This window comes from Sceloporus occidentalis, unplaced genomic scaffold (assembly GCF_023333645.1).
Source record: "Sceloporus occidentalis isolate IW3139 unplaced genomic scaffold, rSceOcc1.0.p SCAF_4, whole genome shotgun sequence".
NCBI lineage: Eukaryota > Metazoa > Chordata > Lepidosauria > Squamata > Phrynosomatidae > Sceloporus > Sceloporus occidentalis.
The window spans coordinates 61443352-61460983 of NW_028316984.1; positions in this window are offsets into that span (position 1 = coordinate 61443352).

Here is a 17632-nt window from a genome sequence, read left to right on the forward strand (position 1 = left end):
AAGGCCGTTGTTTGGGGAGCATTGGTGTCACCCACACTTAGCATGTCATCTAGTGTGACCTGCACCCCTGTAGTGACATCTCTGGAATATTTTGTTCTTTGGTCATGGCTACAGAAGGAGAATGCAAGGTTTTCCTTGTCTCCTTGAAATTCCTCCATCTGCTTTTAACTTCAGCAGTGTTACAGACCTTTTTCTTTTAATCACAGAAACCACATGGAATAAAATGGCCTCGTGATTTGGTACAGTGAGGCTGCTGCCTTAGGCAGCAGAATTTGGATGTTGTAAAAAGAAATCAAATGACTATTTACGAGTATTTAGTTTGTTGTAGTTATATTAGCAAGTTTGTGGAGAGCTGCTTGTAGGATTTGTGCCTTATGCGTCAAAGTAATTTGTCTAGTTTTGAATATTAGGTACATTGACAATGGTTGCTGGGGGCACAATTTGCTGTTCTAGGGCAGGCAGCAAAATGTTTTGGCCTAAGCCTGGGTAATACTGAAGGAGAGGGGTTTCAGGCAAATACAGGCTAGTTCATTCCCCCTGCCTGCCCCCTCTGCTTTTCCTTTTGGCACTCTGAAAGTTTGTCAGGGATTCATTACACACAACTACAAATGTAACATGTAATTGGGTCCTCCTGTGCTGGAAGATGTGCCTGAATACATTCTCATCCAGCTATAAAAGCAAAACAATTTGGATCTCAATAACAAGAGGCAACAGAATCTCTCTGTGTAACTGCTATGAATTTGTTGACAATTGGCAGCTTGTGAACAAATATGTATGCTGTAATATTTACATGTGGCTTGATTTAAATATTTGCCTTCCACCCTAAAGAGGAAATCCTTTCGTGGGAAATTATGAATTACTAGTATCAAAGTCATTAGTGCAGTCTTACTTCCTTATATTAACTGTAGCATAGTTGTTCCCAAGCAGTTTTGCACAAGTATATTTTCATCAGTCTTTTATATAAACTGGCTTACATGAGCTTTTATCTGATAGTCCAAGTACATCCTATGGAGATTTTCCCCCTGTTTGTATGCTTTCATTCTCTTGCATACACGTTCCATCCTATGACAGTGACTGAATTTAGCTAATCAGTTACTAGTATATTTTAATGTAAGCACTTGTTAAAAAGTTTTATCCTTTGCAAACCAGAATTCTGCTTTTGATGAGGTTAATAGATATATATTAGAAACCACCAATATTCACTTCTTTTATATTCAAAGTCACCATTCAAAGGATTTTATGCACACTGAATTGTACTCATATGTCTATTCCTCTTTTCCCATTTTAGACCTAGGTCAATTCAAGAGAAATAACCTTTTTTGACTAACAGCAATGTATTTTGAAGTAGTGTTTACAATAGCCAGGCTTTAGAAAATCTTGTCCTCAATGCTTGATACGCAATATTGAGTACTATGGCTTTACTAAGGCGGGTTACAGACCGCCGCTTGCTCTGTGAGGGAGCCGTAGCAGCCACACCGCGCGGCTCCCGCGCGGAGCAAAAAAGGAGCTCCAAAATGGAGCTCCTTCTTGCGGCGCCTCTATGACGTCACGAGGCGCTGCTGGTGCATTCGCGACGTCATAGGCGCCGCGACACGTCTGGACGCTATGCGTCCGATACGTAAACATGGCGCCCCCCATGTGGAAGGGGCGCCACTATGTTGTACGTATGGAATACGTACTAGGGTTAGGGGGGTGCGGAAGCACCGCCCCTTCCTAACCCTAATACGTATTCCATACGTATTTTTGGCGGTCTGTAACCCGCCTATGTATCTCTGTGCTGTAAATGTACCTCATGAGGATGGATTCTCATAGACTTGTTACACTGGTGCCAAAAACTGATGGCTTCTGTGGGAAACTGTGAGGGATTTTTTTTTGTTAGAATATTTAATACTTTTTCATTTGCTGCAAGGTGTCTAACTTCAGCAGCAAGTCACTAATGCATTAAAATGAAATAGGAATCTATTACCAGGTAAAAATAGTCCTTGGTAAATGTAAAGGAGCAGTTAGATGTCTCTTCATAGCTATATCAAGCAGTAAAAGTCCAAATATATGGCATACCATGAAATGGATGAAGGCTAAGGGGCACTTTTCTGGTTACACTTGTGATATAGGAGTTGCTGAAATTCAAATTATATCAGTGTTTAAAGAAGAGATGCCAGAGCTCAACTCTGACAGAGAACACAGTATTTCCTTTCTGCTATATACCATGTGTTTATGCTGTAATCTTTTCCATGGACATAACAGCCATAGTTATTCATAGGGGTCTTTGCTCAGATGTTTTACAGATGAGCCTTAGCACTGAAAACAGATGACAAGGCTGAGCCTTGGTTGCACTGCCTGCCATCCGTTATGGAAAGTGTATATTTTAAGGAGGCCCAGCATGGCATAATGGTTTGAGTGCTGGACTATGATGCTGGAGACCAGGGCTTGGCCATGAAACCCACTGGGAGACCTTTGGTAAGCAGCATGCTCTCAGCCTCAGAGGGAGGCAATGGCAAACCTCCTCTGAACAATTCTTGCCAAGAAGGCCCCATGATAGGTTCACCTTAGGGTCGCCATAATTGGCAATGAGTTGAAGGCACACAAGAACAACAATATGTTATAATTGGCAATGAGTTGAAGGCACACAAGAACAACAATATGTTATGAGAAACTTGGAAAGTGTACTTTTTGAACTACAACTCAAAGAATTCTCAGAATTCCACATGGGAGTTGTAGTTTTAAAAAAGAAACTTTCTAAAATCTGATTGTAAGACATTGGAGAGATTACAACACATGAATACAGTTAAATTACCTTACTAAGGATGTTACTGATCTGTTACATAGGTAAGTGGGGCTATAACCTGTCCTTAGTTGATTGGATATTATTGTGTTTTTTTAAAAAATGTTTTGTTCTCTCTCTGATCACAGTGCCTTCCTCTCTCATGTCATCATGTTCTTCTCTAAATGTCAGGTTCCTGTCACTGGGTGATTTGGCTTGAATGTTGACTTATAACAACATTTTGAGTATGAAATAATAACAACACTGCTTAGTATGAGAACACATAGAGGTAACAGCACAAGTATCTGACACTAAAACTGAAGCGTTCCATTAATATTTAGACTGCAGTTGATCTGCAGCTGATCCTACATATGTATGCCAGTGTTAAGCATCACTGTAGTCACAGTATGCCTTAATCACAAATCAGACTGAATAGAGTTTCAACTTTAATGTTCCTTTTTCACAGTTTGCCTATTTTTATCGTTTCTAACAGGAAAATCCTATGTAATGGTGAATCAACACATTTTATTTAAAATGTGATCCTGTCTATCAAAAAAGAGTCAGTATGGTGTAATGGTTTGAATGCTAGACCATGATTCTGGAGAAAAGGATTCAAATCCCCGCTCAGCCATGGAATTCCACTGTGTGACCTTAGGCAAGTCACACACTCTCAGCCACAGAGGAAGGCAAAGGCAAAGCCCCTCTGAACAAATTTTGCCAAGAAAACCCTGCAACAGGGTTGCCATAGGGTTACCTGAAATAGGAAACACCTTCAAGGCAGAGAAGAACAATCTGTATCTCATTTCTACCTACAAACATAGATGAATATGTATTACATATTGGATCCAGTGTCAGATAATAAAAGATGCAACTCTCCAAGTAGTGTTACACAATTCAAATCACTATTTCATTTAAGATGGATTGAGAACTGCAGGTGCTGCATGAATAGGCTAATGAACCTTAAGCTTACAAAACCACTTTCCTCTCCCTATGGTTTTACTTTCTCTCCATTCCTCCTTTTCTATTTTGTAGCAAAACATTGTTTGTTTTTACATCTGAGCCAGCAAACTGATCTGAACTTGACATACAAATCAGGAATGTAAAACAGATGAAAAGCATGTGAGAATTTTTACTTTTTAACTTTCATTTTCTGCAAAAAAGACACAGGTGAAGATAAATTGTGCAAGGCCCACCTGAACAAAGCATTTCTGAACACAGAAAAAAGAGTAGTAATGCTTATGTAATGACAGTGGCAGGGCCAAAACATCCCCAAGTCACCAGACCATGCCTGATTTTGGAAGCTAACCAGGATCAGCCCTAGTTAGTACTTGGATGGAAAATGGCCAATGAATACTGGGTTATGTAGGCTATATTTCTAAGGAATAAAATGACTTGAAGGCATACACACATACAGTGAAAGAGGCACTCTTCCATCCTACCCTTGATGTCAACAAAGAAATAGGAAACGCCTTGTACTAACAGAGGCCTGGTACAGATGGGTGGGAAGCACCATAACCGGGCCAAAACTAGGGTTCAGGAGTGCACAGCAATTGCATGCTCCCGAACTCTAGCACACGGCAACGACCCCATCATGGTGGCCTTTGTCCACATGGGGGCCGCCATGATGGTGCAGCATCCACACATTGCAGACAGGAACTGGCATCATGGCGGCACCCTTTCTTGTTTGTGGCACTGCAGAAAAGAAACTGATCTAGGCAGCTTCTTTTTGACAGCATGTTGGTGCTGCATGGTGTGGCTGCTGCAGCACCGACGAGGGGGAAAGATGGGCGGCACAGAGCTGCCTGACTGTCGAGCCCCAGAGTAACAGGACTGGAAGAAGATAGAGAAGGAAGCATTAACAGCTGTCTTTGTTTGCAGGCCTGTTTTAAAGAATGCACAGATGAATTATATTAGTAAGAGCTAATTTTCAAATTAAGCCTGAAACCCCATTTCATCAAATTTCTGAACATTGGAGGAATGCTTCCTAGTTTCTAACGCCAGAATGATAGCATTTTTCATTAAACAAAACAACAAACAAATAAACAAACAAACACAAATAAACTCAGTCAGTTAATTCTATTTCAGGGACAAATGAAAAAAAAAATCTTTGCCTAATTTCAGAAACAGGGTGTGAATACAGGACACCTCCACATAAGCAGGCTTTTTGGTTCACTACAGTTCAGATCATAACATGTGATATTTATATATTTACCTTTATAAGGGGAGTTGTTGTCTCAATATCTCCTAGGACCTAGCAAATGGAAGAAACCCAAGTGTGCTTGGAACCTTACATCTGCAAGAAATTTTCTGATTAGATCATGCTCCACCTCTTCCATCCTTAGAAAGTTCAACTTTATTTATTATTGATTTAAAGTATTGCCTCTCAGTCCACAAGAGATCCTGAGGTGGTGAACAAATAAAAACCAACAACAATAATACAAAGATAATAATATTTTAAAGCATATTAAAATATTCCTTAAAAACTCCTAAAAACAGTCTAATTTTCCCCCCTAGAATCCAGTTTTGAAATAGTTAAAACAGCAATTTCAAACATTGAATGCCATGTGGACCAGCACTGTTTTGACTGCCTCTCAGAAGCTTAAAAGAGTTGGGGCCAACCTAACATCCTTGGGTAGGGAGTTCCACAGTCAAGGTGCTGCTAAATAGAAAGCCATGATATGTGAACCCACCAACCCAACTTCATGAGATGCTGGGACATGCAACAGGGCCTCTGAAGATTGCAAATTTCTGGCAAGTTCATATGGGAGGAGGCTGGCTCATATGAGAAGAGCGTTATTAATTATTCTAAATTCAACACAAAGGAGTCTCTCCTCTTCCCCTCCCAGTGCAGCCTTCTGTGCTTCAGAAAACAAAAGGTTCTGAAGGAGTTCACAACATCTGATTCTGGTTTTGAAGCCACATCAGGAGCAGCAGTAGGGAAGTGATTGTCCTTCTAGGTTCTGCTGGATCCCCCCACTGTATTTGCAGGAGTATATTGTTGACTCCTGTCCTTTAATAACAGTATATGAACTTTAATAAAGAAAAACCTAAATGGGCCACTTGAAATTGGATTTTTGTTTGGGTTATAGTTAATTGCCCTTCTGGGGTGACAGCTTTTAATGAGATGGTGGTATGTTGGGACAGGCATTTAACCCAATGAAAATTTCCAGCCCATGGGCTGCCAATGGGAATCTCTCTCTCTCTCTCTCTCTCTCTCTCTCTCACACACACACACACACACACACACACACACTTGAATGTATGTGCGCACACACAAAAACATATAACTTAACCCATTTTAGAGATATCAATCATATCTTCCTCCAGTAAGGAAGTTTTTGGCTAAACATTTTACTAGACACAGTAAGATCCCCATGATCTTGGGAAGCTGTAGTGCTCAATGACTTAAACATCCTCCTGTTTACAAAAAGAGATGTTAATTTTAAAAGTCTGCCAGTGTGTTTTCTGAAACCCATTTCAAATGCATGCGTGAATATTATGCATAGTCTTTTAGATTTGCATGAGCACCTGGCAATAATATGCCCAGAATAAATGCAAACTGAATTGCGACTGAGCAAAGAAAGACACCAGATTAGAAAGCAACACATACAAAGAGTGACAAGGAACACAGACATGTGTGCTTGGTGTCTGAACCAGAAGCGCATTTATTAATAAAGAGCGACATGCGTACTGTGCTGGCTGAGAGAAAGCAAAATGCTCCCACAGTGTGGGTGTGAGATTCCCATGGAAAACCATTTAATCCCATTTATGATTTAATTATATGGCAGAGTCACAGGGAGCCCACCCCCCACCACTGGCATCCTTTGCTTTTAAGGCATGACGATATATCTTGGGGCATGAAGAGGAAAAGCAGAAATGGCAAGAATGGCATTTCACATTTTAAAGGGCACCGTTTCACCAGTGCACTAGAAGGTAAGTGGAAAAAGACACACTGAAAGCATATTGTTCCATCATTCGTTCTGCTTAGGAGAAGAGAACAGGAAAAACAGACAATGAACATGATGGATAGATGTTCTTCTCACTATTTTTTTTTGTGGTAAATAATAATTTTAGGGGACTCATATTCATTTATTGGATTTATAAAATTTCACTCTGTGCCTAGTAGAGCACGATACAATCAATTTTTTTCCAACTAAAAGTAAAACAAGGAACAAGAGCTCACAATTAAATCAACAAAAACGTGGCATTTAAAATTAAAGAGTGGCAGAAAATACAAAAATATGCACACCTTTTTTAAATATAGCAACAGACTGTGAATGCTACCTTGTGCTTAGTTTTGGACACACTGGCCTAATTCCAGTTGGTAGTTCCAACAAGCATAGACCCATTGAATTAGTGAGATTTACATAAATGTTGACTAACCATTTGGCAGTTGATTCAACAGGTTTATTCCAGCTAAGACTAGCAGTTGAATTTAGGACACCATATTAGTTCTATTTAATGTTTTAAACTATTTTATCCATTGTGCATCACCTCAGGAGTTTTGTTCAATTGAGTAGTGATAATTAAATGCCTTACATGAATAAATAAATACATATTAAGTATCAAATTGTGTACCAGTTGAACCACTGTGCTGAGGTTTAGTAGATTTATATGTTATTGATTAATTATTAAAAATGTCTATAATATATTTCCCATTAGCTTGACAGAGGCTGCATAGCATGTAGTTCTTGTTGCGTGGCTTCAAGTAATTTCTGACTTATGGCCCCTCTAGGGTGAACCTATTTTCCTGGCAAGATTTGTTCAGAGGGGGATTGCCTTTGCCTTTTTCAGAGGCTGAGAGAGTATGACTTGCTCAAGGTCACCCAGTGGGTTTCCATGGCTGAACAGGGATTTAAACCCTGGTCTCAAACTTCTACACCATGCTGACTTTCAATATGTAGTAAGTATATAGAATATAATAAAATTCAACAGAATTTTGTAATAAGTAATAGGATTTTATTTTGTAATTTAAAATAAAATACTGTGATTGATTGCAAAACAAAATACTGTTGTTTTTTTTAAACTATATTTTTAAAATAGTATTTTAATTTATTTTGTGCCATCATGGCACTATCTTCCCACAGGGGTGGCATTGTCTGTTCTTGTGAGGCAAGAGGCAGGAGTGCTGTTGGTAGAATCTCCTATGTCAGATAGGCTTTAGCTGAGGAGCCAGACTAAATGTGCCGAACAGCTACGAGGCATTAGCAGTAGTGAAGGTGGGAGATGACACTGGCAGGGAGGATCTCTCAGACAACTGCAGTGGCACCAGAAGGAAGCAAGCTAAATTCCCTTTTTAACCCATAAACCCTATGATGAGGCATTCAAAATGAAAAAGAGATTATGCCAAAAGATGACACTCCCAGGTTGGAAGGGAGTCAACGAGGTACAGCAGAGGATAGCTACCAAGATGACTAAACTAAGGACTTTATCACACAGTTCTAAAAACTAATTTACCACTGCATGTTTGTGCCACTGCCATCGCCAGGTAGGTACATCCCAGGTAACATCCATCTATGGCCGATTTGCAAAGCCGGGAGCTTGGATTCTAGCCGGATGTTACCAAGGATGCAACCACCCAGTGGTGTCAGTCACAAAAGCGTGTGTGATAAAATCCGGATGAATCCCGAATTTGAATTGAATTCGGCAACGGTAATAAAACTGTGCGATAAAGTCTTAGCCTACTTGCAGCCTACTTGCAGGATTGCCATTTTCGGTACAATCCACCTGCACACCTAGGTCTTCTGGGAAGAACTTACTGCAGCCAATAAAGACCAGATTGGCTGTGATTACCCAGAGGGCCTTCTCATCCGCCGCTCACAAACTATGGAATGGCTTGTTGGAAGAGATCTGGAACATCACCAATCTTGACAGCTTTAAAAAGGCTGTCAAGATGGATCTCTTCCGGCAAGCCTTCCCTGACTAACTCACTTTGCCCCCGTTAATCGTTCTGGGAGCTTTCAGCTACAAAATCAATTTGAATACCTCAGCTTCCCATCATTCTGCTGTCGTTTTTATCATTTTTATCATTGGATACCATTTTATCATTGTATTGTTTATTGGGAATCTTAGTTATTGTGTTGAAGGGAGTGATTATGTATTTTATGTTGTATTTTATCTTATTCTATGCTATGTATTTATCCATATTGTAAGCCACCTTATTATTATTATTATTATTATTATTATTATTATTAAGACTGTTGTACTTTGACCACATCATGAGAAGACATGACTCACTAGAAAAAGACAATGCTTGGTAGGTAGAAGATATTAGGAAGGGAGGAAGACTGCATTCCTGATAGATAGACTAAATCAAGGAATCCATAGGCCTGAATCTGCGGGACCTGAACAGCACTGTTGATGAGAGAGTCACTTGGAGGTTTCTCATTCATAAGGCTGTCATAAGTTGAAGTCAGCTAGACAGCAGTTAACAACAAACATTTTATTTTGTAATAAAAATAATACTAAAAAGCACATAGGAAAAAAGCAATAAAACCAATTCAAAATTCCTGGGTAAATGACTAGATGCCAAACAAACAAACAAACAAACAAAAAACAAAATAAAATAATAGTGTCAGTCAACTGTCCTTAGAGAGGGGGTGATTTTAACCATACTTTTTTTGCCCCTATTATCTTTCCTCATGGGTTGTTCATGGTTTCCCTCCCCTATTAATTCTACTCACATATTAAAACTCATATTCACCTAATTAGACACTGCTGCAATTATAAACAGTATGGTTTACAGCACTAGTTCATGCTTGCAATCCAGCCCTTATTTGTTTTCCAGAAGAAAATTTTACCTGATCAAAACCTCGTGGGAAAGTAGAAATTAAAATTGGATCCAGTCAACTGTAGCCAGCAATAATTTCTATGACTGCTACTGAAAAATACACTTCAGTGAGCACAGAAATGTCTATGTGCTGACTACAGTGCTTAGAGCCTGAACACAAGAAGCAGGTACCTGATCACTTACCTAGAACACCAAACAGGTATAATGGGCAGAGACTGTATGGATAAAACACATGCAAGTAGAGAAAGGTTATCAGTGGAGTATCAAGCCCTTCTCCTATTTGAAGTAGGAGGATGCATCACCATCACTACTTCATCTTACTTTCTCATCCTTCCCCTGTGTTCCTCTCATTGAATCATTTCAGATTGCTCAGATGCCTATGTACTTGGAGGAATTTACCTGTAAATCTATTTATTTAATTAATTTATGCCCTGTCTTTTTACCAATATGGGGCCCAAGGAAGCTTCCAATATAAGTAAAAACAGAATACAGTTAAAACAAGATATAACCCAAAATTTAAAAATAATTAAATAAACAGTTGAGTTAAAAACATTGTTGCTAACTGCTCTCCAGTCAGCCTTGATTCATGGTGACCCTATGAATGAACTTGTTGGAAGAGAAGGTCCAAGAAGCTGGAGGCCTGGGTATCTACACTTCAGCATATTAGGGAACAAGAGGTTTTCCTGGAGAGAACAGAATGGATGGTCTCGGTTGGGGAACACACAGAGGAAGATCCCAGGGAGGTCACTTCACATACACAGCAGGTAGACAGTTGGAGGAATGTCACACACAGAAGTAGGGAAACCAGGGAATGTTCTGGGAGCTTGCAGCTACAGAATCAATTTGAAGCTCTCTCCCTTATCAGGGATGATGAGGAAGAGCAGCAGAGACAGTCCTCTGGGACAGTGCAGGGGACCTTGGGAATACCACTGTAGGGAACAGCTGCTGCTAAGCCTCGGAGAAGGCACGTGGTAATGATGGGGGACTCCTTGCTGAGGGGTACAGGATCAGTGGTTTGTGTGCCTGACAAGATGTCTCAGGAAGTGTGTTGTCTCCATGGGCCAAAAATCTATGATGTGACAATGAGGCTTATAAGACTTCTCAAGCCTACTGACCATTACCTATTCCTTTTGGTCCATGTGGCAACCAATGATATCAGAAGGGATTATGAGGCTTTGGGTAGGAAGCTGAAAGAGCTGGATGCACAGGTTGTCTCCTCATCTCTTCTCCCAGTTGAAGTGCATGATCCAGGAAGAGAGAGGAAAATAGCAGATGTGAACAACTGGCTCCAGAGATGGTGCCACCGAGAATGATTTGGGTTCTTGGATCATGTGCTGCAGTTCCATGAGGGCGGACTTCTGGCAAAGGATGGGTTCCAGTTGGCAGAAACGTTTTTGTCAATAGTCTCAAAAATTTGATCAGGTGGGCTTTAAACTGATTTCTGTGGGGGAGGGAGACAGTATTTTAGAAGGCAGGAGAACATCAAAGACTGCATATAATAGTCAAACTGTTATAGAAGGAACAAGGTAAATAGTGCAAGGGCCCAACAGTAGGAGGGAAAAAAACTTTACACAGACAGCTAGCTGGGAGGATTCATGGTCTTAGATGTCTCTACACTAATGCACAGAGCATGGGAAACAAACTAGATGAACTTGAACTCCTAGCACAACAAAGCAAATATAATAGGCCTCACTGAAACCTGGTGAGATGAGTCTCAAGATTGGAATGTAGGAACAGAGGGATATAACCTTTTAAAGAGAAATAGGCCAAACAGGAAAGGAGGAGGAATAGCATTATATGTCAGGGATGTTTACGCCTGTGAAGAGATCCAATCCTGAAAGTTAGATGGAGAGCATCTGGATTAAAATTAAAGGAGAGGGAAACAGAAGGGATGTATTTGTGGAAGTCTACAACAGACCCCCAAGTCAGATGGGGGAACTGGATGATGCCTTTCTAGAACAGATGACCACACATTCAGAAAGGAGGGATGTAGTAGAGATGGGTGACTTCAAATATCCGGATATTTGCTGGAAATCAAACTCAGCCAAAAAATTTAAAGACTAGCAAGTTCCTCACTTGCCTGAAATTGTCCAAAAGATAGAAGAGGCAACAGGGGGATCAGCTATTTTAGATCTGATCCTAACCAAAAGGGATGGTAAATGGGGTGCAGGTAGTGAGATCCTTAAGTGGGAGTGATCATGTTCTCCTGGAGTTTGTTATACAGTGGAAAGGAGAAGCCAGGCATAGTCAGACACGCATTCTATACTTTAGGAGAGCAGATTTCAATAAATTCAGGAAAATACTGGGGGTGATTTCTTGGTCAGGAATACTGAAAAAGAAGGGAGTTCAGGACAGATGAGAGTTTCTCAAAAGGGAGATACTGAAGGCACAATTTCAAACTGTTCCAATAAGGAGGAAAAATGAATGATGTCTCAACAAGCCAGGATGGATGACTAAAGAACTTTCAACTGAGCTAACTTTTAAATGGGACATGTATAAGAAATGGAAATGGGGGGAAATCACCAAAGAGGAATTCAAACAAATAGGTAGAACATGTAGGGATAATGAGCTCAGGCTTGCTAGAGAGGTTAAACACAATAAAAAGGGCTTTTGGGGGTATGTTCATAGCAAAAGGAAGAAGAAGGAAATGGTAGGACCACAGCATGGAGAAGATGGAAAAATGCTAACTGGGGACAAAGAAAAGTCAGAACTACTCAACGCCTTCTTTATCTCAGTCTGCTAAGAAAAGAAAAATTGTGCTAAAGAGATAGTACAGGAATGTCTGCTTAATTTAGATGAATTTAAGTCTCTGAGACCAGATGAAATACATTCAAGATATTAAAAGAATTGGCAAATGTAATCTCAGACCCATTGGAAATCTTTGAGAATTCCTGGAGAAGAGAAGTCCCAGCAGACTGGAGGAGGGCAAATGTTGTTCCCATCTTTTAAAAAATAAAATAAAATAAAAATAAATAAAATAAATAAATAAAAAGGAGGGGGAAAAAAAAGATCCCAGCAATTATTACCCAGTTAGTCTGGCATCAATACCAGGAAAGATTTAGAGCAGCTCATTAAACAGAGAGTCTGTGAACAGTTAGAAGGGAATGGCCCAATCACAAAAAGTCAACATGGGTTTCTCAAAAAGAAATCATGCCAGACTAATCTGATCTCTCTCTCTCTCATTTTTGATAAAATTAGCAGCTTCGTAGATGAAGGGAATGCTGTAGACATAGCCTATCTTGATTTCAGAAAGGCCTTTCACAAGATTCCCCATGATATTCTTGCAAAAAAGTTAGTAAAATGCGAGCTAGACAACACAACTCTTGGGTGGATTAGTAATTGGTTGGCTGGTCAAACCCAAAGGGTGCTTAGAAATGGCTCATCTTCATCTTGGAGAGAAATGACCAGTGGGGTGCCAAGGGGTTCTGTCCTGGGCCCAGTGCTATTCAACATCTTTATCAATGACTTGGATAATGGAATAGAGGGCATGCTTATCAAATTTGCTGATGACACCAAATAGGGAGGAATAGCTAATACCCCAGAGGAGAGGAGCAACATTCAAAATGACCTTAATAAGCTGGGCCAAAGCTAACAAAATGAATTTCAACAGGGAGAAATGTAAGATACTGTACTTAGGGGGAAAATGAAATGCCTAGATATAGGATGGGGGACACCTGGCTTAACAACAGTACATGTAAGTTGAACATGAGTCAACAGTGTGATGTGGCAACTAAAAAGACCAATGTGATTGTAGGCTGCATCAATAGAAGTATAGTGTCTAGATCAAGGGAAGTAATAGTGCCACTCTATTCTGCTTTGGTCAGGCCTCACCTGGAATACTGTGTCCAGTTCTGCCACAACAATTCAAAAATGATGTCGACAAGCTGGAGCATGTCCAGAGGAGGGCAACTAAAATGGTGAAGGGTCTGGAAACCATGCTTTATGAAGAGAGACTTATGGAGATGAGTATATTTAGCCTGGAGAAGAGAGGTGATATGAAAAACCTGTTTAAGTATCTGAAGGGGTGTCATACTGAGGATGGAGCAAGCTTGTTTTCTACTGTTCCAGAGAATAGGACCCATAACAATTGATGTTCCAGAGAATAGGACCCATAACAATTGATGCAAACTACATGAAAAGAGACTTCACCTAAACATTAGGAGGAACTTGCTGACAGTAAGGGCTGTTCGGCAGTGGAAAACATCCCCTCAGAGGGTGGGAGAGTCTTCTTCCTTGGAGTTCTTTAAGCAGAGGCTGGATAGCCATCTGTTGGGAATGCTTTGATTGGGAGTTCCTGCATGGCAGGGGGGTTGGACTGGATGGCCTTTGTGGTCTCTTCCAACTCTGTGATTCTATGAATTGAAAATATCCTGTTTTTTACCAATGCTGCATCTACACTGCAGAATTAATGCATTCTGACATCGCTTTAACTGCCATGGCTCAATGCTACGGAATTCTGGGATTTGTAGTTGTATGAGATATTTAGCCTTCTCTGTCAGAGATGCCACAACAAATTACAAACACTAGGATTCGATAGGATGAAGCCATGGCAGTTAAAGTGCTTTAATTCTGCAATTTGCTGAGTGGTGGCTGGGTAACCCTCTCTCCTCTTCTATGAGACTGATTATCATTTTAAAGATGTTTTCAGCCTGATGGTCACAAAGACTGTCTTAGTCAATCTGACTTACGTTGGGAGAATAGGTGAAGTATAACTCTAATTGTCCTTCTGGAACATTCACTGGCTTTCAGTACCATTGATCATAATACCCTTCTGGATATATGTGGGTTCGACCTCAAGCTACATTAAAATGCCTCAAAAAGTATTGGGAGGGCAATTGAATATCAGACTTCAGTTTGGAGGCAGTGGGAGGGAATAGGATCATCATCAACAACAAAACCTTTGCCTTCCATGCACCAACAGTTTCCGTTGCTCCAGTTTTCTTTCCTAGATCCATCTTAACTGGAAAAACTCTCATTATCTGGCTGTTATTCATGCAATCCAGATTTTGATAATCTGATGTCTAAATTGTTGGTGGAAAGCAAGTTAGCAAGCCAAACCTAAAACATGTTAACTGCTTAATTAGTCTTTCTTCTCTTTCTTCTCAGAAGCTTGGTGGAAGAGGTGGGGGAGCACAGCTATCACTGGACTTTACATTCCAGCCTATTACACTCCAGTTTATTGAGTCACTGAAATCACACTGCTGAAGCAAATGGGAACATACTGGTTTGAAAATATTTATGCTGCTTTGGTGATCCATGATTTTGCACTTGCTCTTCTGCACTGCCTCACTAACCCCACCTTTCTCCCCATGTGTTTCCTACTTAGCACATGTCTGCCTGCTTGGGAATAGTAAGGGGGATATGAGAGGGAGGGGAAGAGAAGTTTCATTTCCATTCACTCTAAGTGACTTCCAGAATATTAGAACTGCAGTGGAAGGGACTTATCCTATTGAAAACAGCTATATTGGGAGATATTGATGAGTTTTCTTCCCCTGTCAATAGCTTCCACACCTACCATTTTGGACTGGCACTTATAGGAAAAAATGGGGGGGGGGAGATCAAAGTGTCAGTCCAATATGTCATTTGTGTTACCCATAACATAACCAGACATCAATCCTTTCTTTACCCTTATAGCTGCTGCTTTATTTCCCTGATAGAGTTGGTACAGGTAAACTGTATTCCTAATAAATACAAATGTATAAATAACCTACACACATTTACTCTTAGAAATAAGATCCATTTAACTTGGTATGATATATACAGTATGTGAGCATATACCCTATTCCTAAAACAAATAAGTGTAGAGTTAGTCCAGCAGAAAAGACCTTGGAGATTATCACACTTCACTGACTGAGGCGGGTTACAGACCGCCATTTAGTACGTATTCTATATGTACTAGGGTTAGGAAGGGGCGGTGCTTCCGCACCCCCCTAACCCTAGTACGTATAGAATACGTACAAGATGGCGGCACCCTGTTCATACGGGCGCCGCCAGCTTTACGTATCGGACGCTGTGCGTCCGAATGTGTCACGGTGCTAATGACGTCGCGAATGCGCCCCTGGCGCCTCGTGACATCATTAGGGCGCCGCAAGAAGAAGCTCCATTTTGGAGCTTCTTTTTTGCTCCGTAATGGAGCCGCGCGGTTTGGCTGCGACGGCTCCCTTACAGAGCAAACGGCAGCGGCGGCAGACCGCCTCAAAGCGGCGGTCTATAACCCGCCTGAATTACACTTCAGAGTGCTTTCATGTGAAAGTGATTTTCACAATCACTTTCACTAGCCTTTTCTGGGTGAGTCAAGTATGGATCATGTGTGAAAGTCCTTCCTGCAATTGGGCAGGAAGGACAGGACAGGATGGGACAATGATGTCCCATCCCTTGTGTGATAATCTCTCTGGTTTCTTGCATTCTGCCACTTGCAGCAGACATTTTCTCTTCTCTTCATCACCTCACCTTGTACCTGAAAACTGAGGTGGACTTGCTTGTTATGAAACAATTGGACAGAACAGTGACCAAACATTTTGCTCCATATCTTGGCTTCTACAAGGGTCAGAAACCTACTTAAAACAAAACAACCCCCCCCCCCCCATCATTTGAATCTGGACCAGATGCAGTTCCAAATGGGCACTGGGCAGCACGCCTAGAATCTGGGTAAAACCCAGCCAACAGGGTGGTATGGCAATCCTACCCCAGATCCTTTGTTTGCCTGAAGCCCTCTGTCTATTCAGAATTAAGTCTAGATGTGTTGCTTACTTACTATGATGAGATATATCTATCAGATTGTAGCTGTAATGGTGCTGCTCTTTTGAAATAGGATGTTTTCTTTTGCTCATTTGTTTCAGCCACTTTGAAATGGTAGGTAGAAAAAAACAGAATGTAATTTTCTCCTTCTATTACAGAACAGTCCTTTATTAGTAATATTTTTAAGGTTAGCACAGAACAATGTGTTCAGCAGAGTGCAAGGATAGGAAAAAAATGACACATTCATGTCTGAATATAAAGTCATAACCATAAACTATTAAATTTGGAAGCCAGTTAAGCAAATTAAATGACTTACCTTCAAAACAGTTTTTATTTCTTTGTGTCATTTTTTTAAAAATTCAAGTGTGGCCCAAGATGTGAAGAAGGCCAATTTTTTTAGAGGTCAAAATGGGTTGGGCTTTTTAAAGAATAAGAAAATAATGAATTGACCTTCGACTTTACAGTGAATTGACCATCTATTAGCACATGGAGCCTGTTTTCTAGTTTGCTTTTGTTTACACAGACCCCCCCCCCCCCACACACACAACAACATCAACTCACGTTGCATATTTTCCAAGGCCTATCATGTTTATTTTAGCATCAGAAGCAGAAAATCCCACAGATACCACCCTTCTCTCTGGCAGTAAAAGTACAACAATTAAAAAAAGTATAACAACAAATTTGATTCTCTTCCATGATGCCTGGAATTTGTCCTGGTGGTGTAGTGGTTAAATGCCAGTACTACAGTCACAAGGTTGTGAGTTCAATCCCAGGGCTCCAAGGTCCACTAAGCCTTCCATCCTTTCATACATCAGTAAAATAAGCATCCAGCTTGTTGGGGGCAATGAGCTTACTCACTGTAAATTACTTAGGGTGTGCTAGTTCACTGATAAGCAGTATAGAAATGTACTTGCTATTGCTATTGCTGCCTGAGGCAGCTGCCTAACTTTTCACTGCACACCAACTGTTTTTCTAAGTATATGACTTTTTCATTTATTCTTCAGAGGAGTAGTTTTGGAGATGGCAGTAGATGGCATGCCTGGAGGTAGAGAGAAAGGCCTGTTACAGACTGCCAAAATAAAGCTGCTTCGGGTCTCTTTGGAGGTATGCTATTTAAATGATGCATGGGTCCTAAGAGTCCAGAGGTTGCGCTAAAGCCACACTCCATTCCTAAGCACTGGAGTGCAGCTTTGGTGTAGCTTCCGGATTCTTAGGATGCATGCATCATTTAAACAGCATACCTCCAAAGAGACCCGAAGCAGCTTTATTTTGGCAGTCTGTAACAGGCCAAAGTCTCCTAAGTCATGCTGATAGAAAGGTCTTATACTAGGGATGTGAATTGC